Source organism: Oryx dammah, unplaced genomic scaffold (assembly GCF_014754425.2).
Source record: "Oryx dammah isolate SB20612 unplaced genomic scaffold, SCBI_Odam_1.1 HiC_scaffold_2, whole genome shotgun sequence".
NCBI lineage: Eukaryota > Metazoa > Chordata > Mammalia > Artiodactyla > Bovidae > Oryx > Oryx dammah.
In genome coordinates, this window is record NW_024070186.1 from 94,913,437 (window position 1) to 94,929,127 (window position 15,691).

At 39.0% G+C, this 15,691-nt stretch overlaps 1 long non-coding RNA gene across 1 annotated transcript in view; it reads right to left on the reverse strand.

Annotated features, from left to right (window-relative positions):
• Positions 1-813: 813 nt before the first annotated feature.
• LOC120851207 overlaps positions 814-15,691 on the reverse strand; it is a 109,440-nt gene continuing 94,562 nt past the window's right edge. Inside the window, exon 3 of the long non-coding RNA XR_005718259.1 lies at positions 814-1,004. This is a non-coding gene — a long non-coding RNA (uncharacterized LOC120851207). The remainder of the gene's footprint in view (positions 1,005-15,691) is intronic.

Here is a 15,691-nt window from a genome sequence, read left to right on the forward strand (position 1 = left end):
GAACTGTGGTGTTGGAGAAGACTCTTTAGAGTCCCTTGGACTGCAAGGAGATCCAACCAGTCCATTCTAAAGGAGATGAGTCCTAGGTGTTCCCTGGAAAGAATGATGCTAAAGCTGAAACTCTAATACTTTGGCCACCTCATGCGAAGAGTTGACTCATTGGAAAGAACTCTGATTCTTGGGGATTGGGGGCAGGAGGAGAAGGGGATGACAGAGGATGAGATGGCTGGATGGCATCACTGACTCGATGGACATGAGTCTGAGTGAACTCCGGGAGTTGGTGATGGACAGGAAGGCCTGGCGTGCTGCGATTCATGGGGTCGCAAAGAGTTGGACACGACTGAGCGACTGAACTGAACTGAACTGAGGACCTTGTTTTTTATTTTATGTGTAGTAGTGTATATATGTTAATCCCAAACTCCTAATTTATCCCTCCCCCTTTCTCCTTTGGTAACTATAAATTTGTTTTCTATGTCTGTGATTGTGTTTCTCTGTTGTGAATAAGTTCATTTGTAACTTATTTTAGATTCCACATATAAGTGGTAACATATGGTATTTGTCCTTCTCTGTCTAATTTAGTTCACTTAGTATGATAATCCCTGAGTCCATCCGTGTTTCTGCAAATGCCTTTATTTTGTTTTACAGAGTAGTATTCCATTGTGTGTGTGTATGTGTGTGTGTACCCATGTCTATAGCCTTTTCATTACATAATATTAAGGATCCAGTCAGAAAATGGATCTGGAAGGGAATTGATTGTACTGGGACTTTGAAAAAAAATGTAAAGGCCAGAAAGAAGATGGGGAAGCAGCCCAGTGAGTACCACCAGCAAGGAATAGGTTCTATTTATTACCCTTGAGCTGGAGAATCTAAGGGAGTAAATAGTATCACCAGAGCCCAGAAGCGTCCTGGTAGACATTTCTTGCCTGTTCTATGTCAGATGATACTGCGGAGCAGAGGTTGTCCAACACCAGGCTGCAGACCTGCATCTTCTGTCAGATCAGCAGCTGCATAAAATTAGAAATAAAAAGTATGTTAGTCACTCAATCATGTCTGACTTTTTGCAGCCCCATGGACTGTGGCCCATCATGCTCCTCTGTCAATGAAACTCACCAGGCAAGAATATTAGAGTGGGTAGCCATTCCCTTCTCCAGGGGATTTTCCCAACCCAGGAGTCAAACCCTGGTCTCCTGCATCACAGGCAGATTCTTTATCATCTGAGCCACCAAGGAAGGCCTCACTCAGTCATAACCAACTTTATGTAACACTACAGACTGTTGCCCACCAGGTTCCTCTGTCCATGGGATTCTCCAGGCAAGAATACTGGTGTGGGTTGCCTTGCCCCCTTTCAGGGCATCTTCCCGACCCAGGGATCAAACCTGCATCTCTTACAGCTCCTGCATTGGTAGGAAGGTTCTTTACCAATAGTCACCTGGCAAATCCAAATTAGAAATAAAGTGCATAGTAAATGTAATGAGCTTAAATCATCCTGAAACCATCCCCCAACCCCAGTCCATGGAAAAATTCTCTTCCAAGAAACTGGTCCCTGATGCTAAAAAGATGTGGGATCACTGATCTAACAAGAGCCAGAGCTACTGCTCTAAACACTATCCAGGCAGAGAAAAAGAAAATCATTCAGGCTTTTTTCTCTTCACATTCTCCAGTCTTATAGCAGTGTCTGTCATTAGTCAAACTTCAGGAAGATGCAAAAGGCTCAGGAAATGTGGAACAAGACAGAAAAGGAGCAAGTAATATTCATATTAATAGATCTGAGAGCAAATAAGCAAACAACCTGGGCTGGCTGTTCACATTGTCATCTAAGTGACAGAGAGTCTCAGATCATGTAACTTTTTTACATTCCTCTTAAATCCCAGGAAAGTGTTATGTTCATACTCACATCTTGATACCCAAAAGGGCCTCCCTACTTGTGTCGACTTTCATTTTACACATTGAAAAACCGTGGTATAAAAAGGTAAGTTTATTTAGTAAAAGTCAAATAGCAAGTAACTAGCAGAGCCAGAATCAAATCCAGGAAATCTGAAACCAAGTCCAGTTTCTTTCCATTTCAGCTTAAAATGCTCAATAAATACTTGTCAAACTGAATTGAACTAAACTGATTCAGCCGAGGTGATCATGGTGAAAGGAAAATTGCAAGTTTCCCAAAGCACAGCAATACGTTGTCATACAGTACCACAATGATACTGTTAGATAAAGAAAATTCCTGGTCAAACCATCATCATAAGCCTTTCTTATCATTAATTATTGCTCATCTTTTTGTTATTTTTTTCTATATATACTTTTTTAAACTTTTTTTTTATTTTATTTTTACTTTATTTTACTTTACAATACTGTATTGGTTTTGCCATACATTGACATGAATCCACCACAGATGTATACAAGCTCCCAATCCTGAATCCCCCTCCCACCTCCCACCCCATATCATCTCTCTGGATCATCCCCATGCACCAGCCCCAAGCATCCTGTATCCTGTATCGAACATAGACTGGCACTTCGTTTCTTACATGATAGTATACATGTTTCAATGCCATTCTCCCAAATCATCCCACCCTCTCCCTCTCCCTCAGAGTCCAAAAGTTCGTTCTATACATCTGTGTCTCTTTTGCTGTCTTGCATAAAGGGTCATCATTACCATCTTTCTAAATTCCATATATATGTGTCAGTATACTGTATTGGTGTTTTTCTTTCTGGCTTACTTCACTCTGTATAATCGGCTCCAGTTTCATCCACCTCATTAGAACTGATTCAAATGTATTCTTTTTAATGGCTGAGTAATACTCCATTGTGTATATGTACCACAGCTTTCTTATCCATTCATCTGCTGATAGACAACAAACAAACAACTAATCTATATATACTTTAAATTTTGTCTTGCAGTCAGTAGAAACAGAACAATTTTTAACTTATTTTGGATTACTGCCTGGTTTGTTTAAACAGTCTACTATAAAGCTGATGACTATCAAAACTATTAATACAAACTGGGAGTCAATCCATATACCAATCACATGTAAGGAACATGTAGTTTTTATTCTGTTTTTTTTCTTAAAGGAACATGATTTGAGCATTTTTCTTGGCTGATCACATCTGAGATTAATCCTCCCCTTGTCCTTAGTTTCTCATAACTTCAGGGTAGTAACTAAAAAAGATTCCTTTCGCCCCCCCCAAAAAAATCTATGTTTATTTCACCTCATAAAAATTCATAGTAATTTCTTCTCAGAATTCTTTTTTATATTTCTCAGTAAAGTCAGAAGAGAGGTGAGGTTATATTTCTGTTTTGATAAAACTTGCCTTGGCAAAGGAAAAGAAAGGTGAAACTTTATTTTATATTCTTTCTTTGTATTCTCCAAGGCCACCAGAATACAATATCCCAAATCATAGAATTTAGGTACCTTAGCTATGGAATTGAAAATAGTTTCTTTGTGGACTAAAACTTATGTATTAAAATAAGCTCCCATTTAAAGCTGACTGTCCCCCCCACCTCTTCCTCCTTCTAGTTGATCACCTCTCCTCATCCCTTCTCCTCTCTTGCCCTCTCTCCCTCTCTCCCTCTTCCCCCTCTCTTTCTTTCCCCCTCTCTCTCCTCCTCTCTTCCCCCCGAGAAAGCACCCATATGTTACTATAAGCTCTAACCTCAAAAGACAGTTTGCAGTTTAGATAATCCTGAGAAACAGTCAAGCTAGGTTCATTACATGCTCTACTGTACATTGCTCCAGATTCTTCTCTAACCCATAATGCCAGGGTCCAGCCCCAGTGGATCCAGGGAATTCAAAGGTGGGGACAGCGTCAGCATCCTTGGAAAAATACATATTTAATTACAGATATATAGAGAGATTAGAAACGGATAGTGTCGTAGGAAAATTAGTGGAGAAAAAGAGGCTGAATAACTTGGTTTACGTGGAATAGCATCCATGCTCCAGATGGGAATTCAGCCAGAAAAACGGGCAGCAAGAAAGAAACGACATGGGGGAATCAGTCTTTCTGGAAACGGATCTGATTTCTTTATTTTGGTGTTTGCTTATATACCTTTTGTTACACATAGGGATGAATACAGAGTCACACGGGGATCAGCAGTCCTGACCTTTGTCAAAATCAGGTGCTTCACATAAATGTATTTAAAAAAAGGTCTTAGGGATATTACATCATCTTCTGGCCATGAGACCTGCTGACATTTTATGATCCTTTCTTTCTGATAACCAAAAAACTTATTTTTTCCAAGGGTGTTTTTTCTTAAACCAGGCACCACCCTTCAAATAAAGTTGCATTCCTATAGGGTGAGGGTGTAGTGAGTTACAATCAAGAAAGGAATTTATTTAACCCAAGGTTAACATGATTAATCTTAAAGGTTAATACTTATTTCTCCTATATGCTAGTTATATTCATTATAAGGGCAGGGAACATGGAGATTTAGCAGCAAATATCAGCCCAACAAATGAAAATCCTTTCACCAATGTTTCCCTTAATATCTATTTAGTCTTAAGATAGTGATAAAGTTACATTTTTACATAGCAAGGACACAGTGATTTATAACAAAGTACAGTGATCTATTACAAAAGAGAAAATTCATTAACTCAAAAAGTCTAGTATTGCTAACCTTAAAAACTACTATATTTCCTTTTCTATATTCCAAATACATTGATTAATATATTCCCAGGTGCCTAAGGATATGGAGGCCTGGCGGCAATCATTGACTCAACAATGAGAAAAGCCCTATGCTAATTAAGACTTTAAAAATACTCCAAAACTCTCTATACTGTTTCTGGTTGAGAGGTAGTAAACAATCATGTGCCTAGTGGCAGGAGTATGGCTAATCCTGTCACACAAGCTAGTCTGTCAGCAGAGAGGTTTGACCTAAGACAACCTTGTCACACCTAGGGCAGGAAATTAGCAGCAATTATTGACACAGCAAATGAAAAAACCCTTCACCAATATAATTCCTAACCAACCCATTATACTAATAATTTCCAACTCCCCAAAAGAATTTGCCTTTAGTAAGTCTAAAACATCTCATGCCTCTCAGATTGGGAGGCTGTAAACAATCACATGTGGCCGGACGAACCTATACAGGCAGGCTAGATAACCTTCAGAGGAGTCCGTAAACTGAAACACTCTTGTCATGCCCAAGAATTTTTATTGCCTTGGAGCTGCACGTTTACTCCTTCTCCGAGAGAAATGGTTATGGGGAGAGCATAAAACAGACTCTGGTTTGGGGGTAGATGCTCAGGAACAGGGGGTTTCCTGAGGCTTGATCACGCCTTTGCGTATGCCAAGCCTCCTTCCTCATGACCTTTGCCGTGGGCGGAGTTCCTCACGCTGGCCCCCCAGTACCATAAGGTGAGGTTTTCATTTATTTGTAGCAGCATAGCCTCATCCCAGTTGTCTTTCACAGAGAGTTAGTAGCTCTGTCTGTTGTTCATGGAATTAGGAATATCACTCTCCCCACTCACTCCCCGCCATCATATGTATACACCCCCAATTCTCTATAGCTTTCTTAAGTGAATAGTGACTTCTGTCCATTTATGTACAGAGGCAGAAATACTTGACTAGTAAGAGTGAGTCTATCAGTCTCCATACTGCACATTCCAGAAGTCACCTGTCACGGAATGGTCTCTGTGAACTGCATGCCCACAGCATTGTCCAGTACACAACCATTGATGTCGACTCCCAGGAGTTATGCAAAAGGACATCTTAGCAATCGTATGAACAGTGTGGTCTCAGGCAATTAAATGGGATACAGACAAAATCAGTGAAGCTTTGTTAAGATTATAAGACAGTTCTGATCATAATTCCTTAGGCTATATACCAATGTCTAACTTCCAAGTCCCTTTTGCCAGGCATCTTGAAAGTTTACATGTTCTCATGGCATCCAACTTTGTATTCTTTTATTCAAGGGTTCCAGTCCCCTTTCAGCTAGTCCTAAGCTTCTTCCAGACTCCTCCTTATTCTCTTAACAGTCCTTTACCTCCTACTGGACTATCTGTGTTCACCTTCCAGTTGTTATTTCCACCACGTAGAACTATTTATGTTATGTCCAGAAAGAGACAAAGGTCTCTGTCATTTATCAGCTATCTAGTAACCTTTGCTCATATAAATAATTACATGACAGTAAAATGATTACTTCCAGTATATATGCATAAGAAACTCAGACAGTATCATTCACCAAAGCTTATTTTTCATGAGAACCTGCAGGAGCAATTTTTATTAATCAGACTTACAAGGTATCTATCCTTTAAATTGTTAATGGAGACCTAAGAATGCATTAATAAGGTCCCACAAGCACCTGCTTATGCTGAAAACAATTATAATTATTTTCTTTTCAGGAAAAAGGACAGCAGTAACTAGCATTCATCTTTGCAGAGATTCATTCAGAACTATTCACAGTGTTAGGCAATATCCTGTCCTATCACTGTGCTTTTTCCAAAAGATCATTTATTCAGCATAAGGGACTACCCTGGTCTACAACAATTTAAAAACAGTTCTAGATCCAGAGTGGTTAACTATAACCCATAGTCACTTGACTAGTTAGTTAATCACAGAGTGAGGTCTTGAGCTCAGACATTCTGAATATCCATAGTGTTGTATTATTTATCTTTTTAAAAAAGTGTAAACTAAGCAATGTCCCTTTTATTTTCTCAATCTGAAAAAAAATCTAATTAAAAGAAGAACTATGTTAAAATAACACATTTTCTCTTCTGTTTTGGGTTTTTCATCAACTGGTACCTTTTATGTGGATCAACCTGTGAAATCAGAAACAGGTCTGCTTAGTAAGCCTTTTCACCATTGCTGCAATCTCCCCAATAATAATAAAAGTCTATTAAAATGTCCTAACCGTGAGTGGGTAAAGGATTCACCTGCAGTGCAGGAGCACAGGAGATATGGGTTCGATTCCTGGGTTGGGAAGATCTGCTGGAGAAGGGAAATAGCAATCCATTCCAGTATTCTTGCCTAAAAATTCCCACGGACAAAAGAGACTGGCAGGCTACAGTCCAAAGGGTCGCAAAGAGTTGGACATGACTGAGCGACTAAGCACACCAGTGATATGACGTCTTCAATTCTGCAGAAACCATGATAACTCTGATAGACCTTTGAAATTTATGGGCAACACCTAGAGATCTGTATGGATCTCCATACATATTAGGGTTTATCCTATAATTTTTTTATTTTCTGGTTGGACACTAATGCTACCTTAGATATGCTCCCCTTTCCTTTCATCATCTTCATAAGTTTTTGTTGTTGTTACTGTCATTTTAAAGGGAATGGGGAGGGGTAGAGATTCCTAATGAAGCAGTTTATTTTTTAGTACTTGAATAGAGAACAACTTACATGGACTGCAGTCAAGATGCTGGGTGATCAGCTAGATTCACTCACTGATCAAGCAACTTGCTACCTTTAAGGAGTTTATGTCACAGATATTTTAAAATAATTTTACTTGTTATTTATTTGTCATTTGGGGCTGTACTGGGTCTTGGCTGCATCGCACAGGCTCTTTGTTGCTGCACACAGGCTTTCTCTAGTTGTGGCAAGCAGGGGCTACTTTCTGGTTGCAGTGTGCGGGCTTCTCCTTATGATGGCTTCTCTGGTTGTGGCACTCAGGTTTAGTAGTTGCAGCATGCGGGCTCTGGAGTACGTGAGCTCAGTAGTTGAAGTATGAGTTTAGTTGTCCTAGGGCACCTGGGATCTTAGTTTCTGGACCAGGGTTTGAACCCGTGTTGCCTGCATTGGCAAGTGGATTCTTAACAAGTGGACTACCCAGGAGGATCCTATGTCACAAATTTGTACCTCAGTAATGTTAAAATATTTTATACATCAGAAAATTTTTATTTCTTGTTAAAGTATAGTTGATTTAGAATGTTGTGTTAGTTTCTGGTAGACAGCAAAGTGATTCAGTTATATAGACATAATATATGTGTGTCAGTTCAGTTCAGTTCAGTCGCTTAGTCGGGTCCGACTCTTTGCGACCCCATGAATCGCAGCACGACAGGCCTCCCTGTCCATCACCAAGAGTCCATCATCCCAGAGTTCACTCAGACTCGCGTCCATCAAGTCAATGATGCCACCCAGCCATCTCATCCTCGGTCGTCCCCTTCTCCTCCTGCCCTCAATCCCTTCCAGCATCAAAGTCTTTTCCAATGAGTCAACTCTTCGCATGAGGTGGCCAAAGTACTGGAGTTTCAGCTTTAGCATCATTCCTTCCAAAGAAATCCCAGGGTTGATCTTCAGAATGGACTGGTTGGATCTCCTTGCAGTCCAAGGAACTCTCAAGAGTCTTCTCCAACACCACAATTCAAAAGCATCAATTCTTCGTCGCTCAGCCTTCTTCACAGTCCAACTCTCACATCCATACATGACCACAGGAAAAACCATAGCCTTGACTAGACAGACCTTAGTCGGCAAAGTAATGTCTCTGCTTTTGAATATGCTGTCTAGGTTGGTCATAACTTTTCTTCCAAGGAGTAAGCGTCTTTTAATTTCATGGCTGCAGTCACCATCTGCAGTGATTTTGGAGCCCCCCAAAATAAAGTCTGACACTGTTTCCACTGTTTCCCCATCTATTTTCCATGAAGTGATGGGACCGGGTGCCATGATCTTCGTTTTCTGAATGTTGAGCTTTAAGCCAACTTTTTCACTCTCCTCTTTTATTTTCATCAAGAGGCTTTTTAATTCCTCTTCATGTGTGTATATATGTATATATACACACATTCTTTTCCATATTCTTTCCTATTATGGTTAAGATATTGAATATAGTTCCTTGTGCTATACAGTAGGACCTTGTCATTTATGTATTTTATACATAGTAGTTTGTATTTGCTAATTTCAAACTCCTAATTTATTTCTCCCCCACCTCCTTTCTCCTTTGGTAACCTTGAACTTGTTTTCTATATACATTAGAGAATTTTATGTTGATTTTTAAATTGCCAAAACTGTAAATGTTGAATTCATAAATATTGAGTAGCAAATATATCTGGCACTCATTCACCTGAAATGACCACATCTAGCCTTTTTCCCATTACTTTCTTTAGTGTTTCTGGGAAATAATTCTTTTTTAAAATATAAATTTATTTATTTTAATTGGAGGCTAATTACTTTACAATATTGTATTGGTTTTGCCATACATCAACATGAATTCACCATGGGTGTACACGTGTTCCCCATCCTGAACCCCTATCCCACTTCCCTCCCCATACCATCCCTCTGGGTCATCCCAGTGCACCAGCCCCAAGCATCCTGTATCATGCATCAAACCTGGACTGGCGATTCGTTTCACATATGATATTATACATGTTTCAATGCCATTCTCCCAAATCATCCCACCCTCACTCTCTCCCACAGAGTTCAAAAGACTGTTCTATACATCTGTGTCTCTTTTGCTGTCTCACATACAGGGTTATCATTACCATCTTTCTAAATTCCATATGTATGCACTAGTATACTGTATTGGTGTTTTTTTCTGGCTTATTTCACTCTGTATAATAAGCTCCAGTTTCATCCACCTCATTAGAACTGATTCAAATGTATTCTTTTTAATGGCTGAGTAATACTCCATTGTGTATATGTACCACAACTTTCTTATCCATTCATCTGTTGATGGACATCTAGGTTGCTTCCATGTCCTGGCTATTATAAACAGTGCTGCGATGAACATTGGGGTATACGTGTCTCTTTCAATTCTGGTTTCCTCAGTGTGTATGCCCAGCAGTGGGATTGCTGGGTCATAAGGCAGTTCTATTTCCAGTTTTTTAAGGAATCTCCACACTGTTCTCCATAGTGGCTGTACTAGTTTGCATTCCCACCAACAGTGTAAGAGGGTTCCCTTTTCTCCACACCCTCTCTAGCATTTATTGCTTGTAGACTTTTGGATAGCAACCATTCTGACTGGTGTAAAATGGTACCTCATTGTGGTTTTGATTTACATTTCTCTGATAATGAGTGATGTTGAGCATCTTTTCATGTGTTTGTTAGCCATCTGTATGTCTTCTTTGGAGAAATGTCTGTTTAGTTCTTTGGCCCATTTTTTGATTGGGTTGTTTATTTTTCTGGAATTGAGCTTCAGGAGTTGCTTGTATATTTTTGAGATTAATTCTTTGTCAGTTGCTTCATTTACTATTATTTTCTCCCATTCTGAAGGCTGTCTTTTCAACTTGCTTATAGTTTCCTTTGTTGTGCAGAAGCTTTTGATTTTAATTAGGTCCCATTGGTTTATTTTTGCTTTTATTTCCAGTATTCTGGGAGATGGGTTATAGAGGATCCTGCTGGGATTTATGTCAGAGAGTGTTTTGTCTGTGTTCTCCTCTAGGAGTTTTATAGTTTCTGGTCTTACATTTAGATCTTTAATCCATTTTGAATTTATTTTTGTGTATGGTGTTAGAAAGTGTTCTAGTTTCATTAGTTTACAAGTGGTTGACCTGTTTTCCCAGCACCACTTGTTGAAGAGATTGTCTTTTCTCCATTGTATATTCTTGCCTCCTTTGTCAAAGATAAGGTGTCCATAGGTGCGTGGGTTTATCTCTGGGCTTTCTATTTTGTTCCATTGATCTATATTTCTTTGTCTTTGTGCCAGTACTATACTGTCTTGATGACTGTGGCTTTGTAGTAGAGCCTGAAGTCAGGCAGGTTGATTACTCCAGTTCCATTCTTCTTTCTCAAGATTGCTTTGGCTATTCGAGTTTTCTTTGTATTTCCATACAAATTGTGAAATTATTTGTTCTAGCTCTGTGAAAAATACCGTTGGTAGCTTGATAGGGATTGCATTGAATCAATAAATTGCTTTGGGTAGTATACTTATTTTCACTGTATTGATTCTTCTGATCCATGAACATGGTATATTTCTCCATCTATTAGTGTCCTCTTTGATTTCTTTCACCAGTGTTTTATAGTTTTCTATATGTAGGTCTTTTCTTTCTTTAGGTAGATATATTCCTAAGTATTTTATTCTTTTCGTTGCAATGGTGAATGGAATTGTTTCCTTAATTTCTCTTTCTGTTTTCTCATTATTAGTGTATAGGAATGCAAGGGATTTCTATGTGTTGATTTTACATCCTGCAACTTTACTATATTCATTGATTAGCTCTAGTAATTTTCTGGTGGAGTCTTTAGGGTTTTCATATAGAGGATCATGTCACCTGCAAAGTGAGAGTTTTACTTCTTTTCCAATATGGATTCCTTTTATTTCTTTTTCTGCTCTGAATGCTGTGGCTAAAACTTCCAAAACTATGTTGAATAGTAGTGGTGAAAGTGGGCACCCTTGTCTTGTTCCTGACTTTAGGGGAAATGCTTTCAATTTTTCACCATTGAGGATAATGTTTGCTGTGGGTTTGTCATATATAGCTTTTATTATGTTGAGGTATGTTCCTTCTATTCCTGCTTTCTGGAGGGTTTTTATCATAAATGGATGTTGAATTTTGTCAAAGGATTTCTCTGCATCTATTGAGATAATCATATGGCTTTTATTTTTCAATTTGTTAATGTGGTGTATTACATTGATTGATTTTCGGATATTAAAGAATCCTTGCATCCCTGGGATAAATCCCACTTGGTCATGATGTATGATCTTTTTAATATGTTGTTGGATTCTGTTTGCTAGAATTTTGTTAAGGATTTTTGCATCTATGTTCATCAGTGATATTGGCCTGTAGTTTTCTTTTTTTGTGGCATCTTTGTCAGACTTTGGTATTACGGTGATGGTGGCCTCATAAAATGAGTTTGGAAGTTTACCTTCCTCTGCAATTTTCTGGAAGAGTTTGAATAGGATAAGGTGTTAGCTCTTCTCGAAATTTTTGGTAGAATTCAGCTGTGAAGCCATCTGGACCTGGACTTTTGTTTGCTGGAAGATTTCTGATTACAGTTTCAATTTCCGTGCTGTGATGGGTCTGTTAAGATTTTCTATTTCTTCCTGGTTCAGTTTTGGAAAGTTGTACTTTTCTAAGAATTTGTCCATTTCTTCCAAGTTGTCCACTTTATTGGCATATAATTGCCAATAGTAGTCTCTTATGATCCTTTGTATTTCTGTGTTGTCTGTTGTGATCTCTCCATTTTCATTTCTAATTTTATTGATTTGATTTTTCTCCCTTTGTTTCTTGATGAGTCTGGCTAGTGGTTTGTCAATTTTATTTATCCTCTCAAAGAACCAGCTTTTGGCTTTGTTGATTTTTGCTATGGTCTCTTTTGTTTCTTTTGCATTTATTTCTGCCCTAATTTTTAAGATTTCTTTCCTTCTACTAACCCTGGGGTTCTTCATTTCTTCCTTTTCCAGTTGATTTAGGTGTAGAGCTAGGTTATTTATTTGACTTTTTTCTTGTTGCTTGAGGTATGCCTGTATTGCCATGAACCTTCCCCTTAGCACTGCTTTTACAGTGTCCCACAGGTTTTGGGTTGTTGTGTTTTCATTTTCATTCATTTCTATGTATATTTTGATTTCTTTTTTGATTTCTTCTGTGATTTGTTGGTTATTCAGCAGCGTGTTGTTCAGCCTCCATATGTTGGAATTTTAAATAGTTTTTCTCCTGTAATTGAGATCTAATCTTAATGCATTGTGGTCAGAAAAGATGCTTGGAATTATTTCAACTTTTTTGAATTTACCAAGGCTAGATTTATGGCCCAGGATGTGATCTATCCTGGAGAAGTTTTCGTGTGAGCTTGAGAAAAGGTGAAATTCATTGTTTAGGGGTGAAATGTCCTATAGATATCAATTAGGTTTAACTGGTCTATTGTATCATTTAAAGTTTGTGTTTCTTTGTTAATTTTCTGTTTAGTTGATCTATCCATAGGTGTGAGTGGGGTATTAAAGTCTCCCACTATTATTGTGTTATTGTTAATTTCCCCTTTCATACTTGTTAGCATTTGTCTTACATATTGCAGTGCTCCTATGTTGGGTGCATATATATTTATAATTGTTATATCTTCTTCTTGGATTGATCCTTTGATCATTATATAGTGTCCTTCTTTGTCTCTTTTCACAGACTTTGTTCTGAAGTCTATTTTCTCTGATATGAGTATTGCTACTCCGGCTTTCTTTTGGTCTCTATTTGTGTGGAATATCTTTTTCCAGCCTTTCACTTTCAGTCTGTATGTGTCCCTTGTTTTGAGGTGAGTCTCTTGTAGACAACATATATAGGGGTCTTGTTTTTGTATCCATTCAGCCAGTCTTTGTCTTTTGGTTGGGGCATTCAACCCATTTACGTTTAAGGTAATTATTGATAAGTATGATCCCGTTGCCATTTACTTCATTGCTTGGGGCTCGAGTTTATACACCCTTTTTGTGTTTCCTGTCTAGAGAAGATCCGTTAGCATTTTTTGGAGAACTGGATTGGTGGTGCTGAATTCTGTCAGCTTTTGCTTGTCTGTTTTGATTTCCCCTTCATATTTGAATAAGGATTTCCCTGGTGGCTCAGATGGTAAAGCATCTGCCTACAATGCAGGAGACCCAGTTCGATCCCTGGATTGGGAAGATCCTCTGGAGAAGGAAATGGCAACTGACTCCAGTACTCTTGCCTGGAGAATCCCATGGATGGAGGAGCCTGTCAGACTACAGTCCATGGGATCGCGAAGAGTCGGACACGACTGAGTGACTTCACTTCACTTCATATTTGAATGAGATCCTTGCTGGGTACAGTAATCTGGGCTGTAGGTTATTTTCATCACTTTAAGTATCTCCTGCCATTCCCTCCTGGCCTGAAGAGTTTCTATTGAAAGATCAGCTGTTATCCTTATGGGAATCCCCTTATATGTTATTTGTTGTTTTTCCTTTGCTGCTTTTAATATTTGTTCTGTGTGTTTGATCTTTGTTAATTTGATTAATATGTATCTTGGGGTGTTTCACCTTGGATTTATCCTGTTTGGGAGTCTATGGGTTTCTTGGACTTGGGTGATTATTTCCTTCCCCATTTTAGGAAAGTTTTCAACTATTATCTCCTCAAGTATTTTCTCATGGTCTTTCTTTTTGTCTTCTTCTTCTGGGAATCCTGTGATTCGAATGTTGGGGCATTTAACATTGTCCCAGAGGTCTCTGAGATTGTCCTCATTTCTTTTAATTTGTTTTTCTTTTTTCCTCTCTGATTCATTTATTTCTACCATTCTATCTTCTACCTCACTAATCCTATCTTCTGCCTCTGTTGTTCTACTATTTGTTCCCTCCAGAGTGTTTTTTATCTCATTTATTGCATTATTCATTATATATTGAGTCTTTTTTATTTCTTCTTGGAGAAGGAAACGGCAACCCACTCCAGTACTCTTGCCTGGAAAATCCCAGGGATGAAGGAGCCTGGTAGGCTACAGTCCATGGGGTCGCAAAGAGTCGGACACAACTGAGCAACTTCACATTTTTATTTCTTCTAGGTTCTTGTTAAACCTTTCTTGCATCTTCTCAATCCTTGTCTCCAAGCTATTTATCTGTGATTCCATTTTGTTTTCAAGATTTTGGGTCATTTTCACTATCATTATTTGGAATTCTTTATCAGGTAGATTCCCTATCTCTTCCTCTTTGGTTTGGTTTGGTGGGCATTTATCCTGTTCCTTTACCTGCTGGGTATTCCTCTGTCTCTTCATCTTGTTTTTATTGCTGTGTTTGGGGTGGCCTTTCTGTATTCTGGCAGTTTGTGGAGTTCTCTTTATTGTGGAGTTTCCTCGCTGTGGGTGGGGTTGTACGGGTGGCTTGTCAAGGTTTCCTGGTTAGGGTGTTCTGGTGGGTGGAGCTGGATTTCTTCTCTCTGGAGTGCAATGAAGTGTCCAGTAATGAGTTATGAGATATCAATAGGTTTGGAGTGACTTTGGGCAGCCTGTATATTGAAGCTCAGGGCTATGTTCCTGTGTTGCTGGAGAATTTGCGTGGTATGTCTTGTTGTGGAACTTGTTGGCCCTTGGGTGGTGCTTGGTTTCAGTGTAGGTATGGAGGCGTTTGATGAGCTCCTGTCAATTAATGCTCCCTGGAGTCAGGAGTTCTCTGGTGTTCTCAGGATTTGGACTTAAGCCTCCTGCTTCTGGTTTTCGGTCTTATTTTTACTGTAGCCTCAAGACTTCTCCATCTATAGAGCACCATTGATAAAACATCTAGGTTAAAGATGAAAACTTTCTCCATAGTGAGGGACACCCAGAGAGGTTCACAGAGTTACATGGAGAAGAAAAGAGGGAGGAGGGAGACAGAGGTGACCAGGATGAGATGAGGTGGAATCAAAAGAGGAGAGAGCAAGCTAGCCAGTAATCACTTCCTTATGTGCGCTCCACAGTCTGGATCACTTAGAGATGTTCACGGAGTTACACAAAGAAGAGAAGAGGGAGGAGGGAGACAGAGGTGGCCAGGAGGATAAAGGGGGGAATCAAAAGGAGCAAGAGAGATCCAGACAGTAATCAGTTCCCTAAGTGTTCTCCACCATCCGGAAAACACAAAGAAATTCACAGAGTTGGGTAGAGAAGAGAAGGGGGAGGGAGGAGACAGAGGCAACCTGGTGGAGAAAAAGGAGAGTCCAACGAGGGAGAGAGTGGTCCAGCCAGTAATCTCGCTCCCAAGTAAAAATGGGTACTGAAGATTGGGTTCTTAAAGGTACAAAATTGACAACAAATACCAAAAAGCAAAGATTAAAAATCTAGAGTAGAGGTTGGATTTTCAAAAATTCAATATTAAAGAAAAAAAAAAAAACAAAGTCACAAAATTATAATATATATATATGAAGTTTGCTTTAAAAAATAG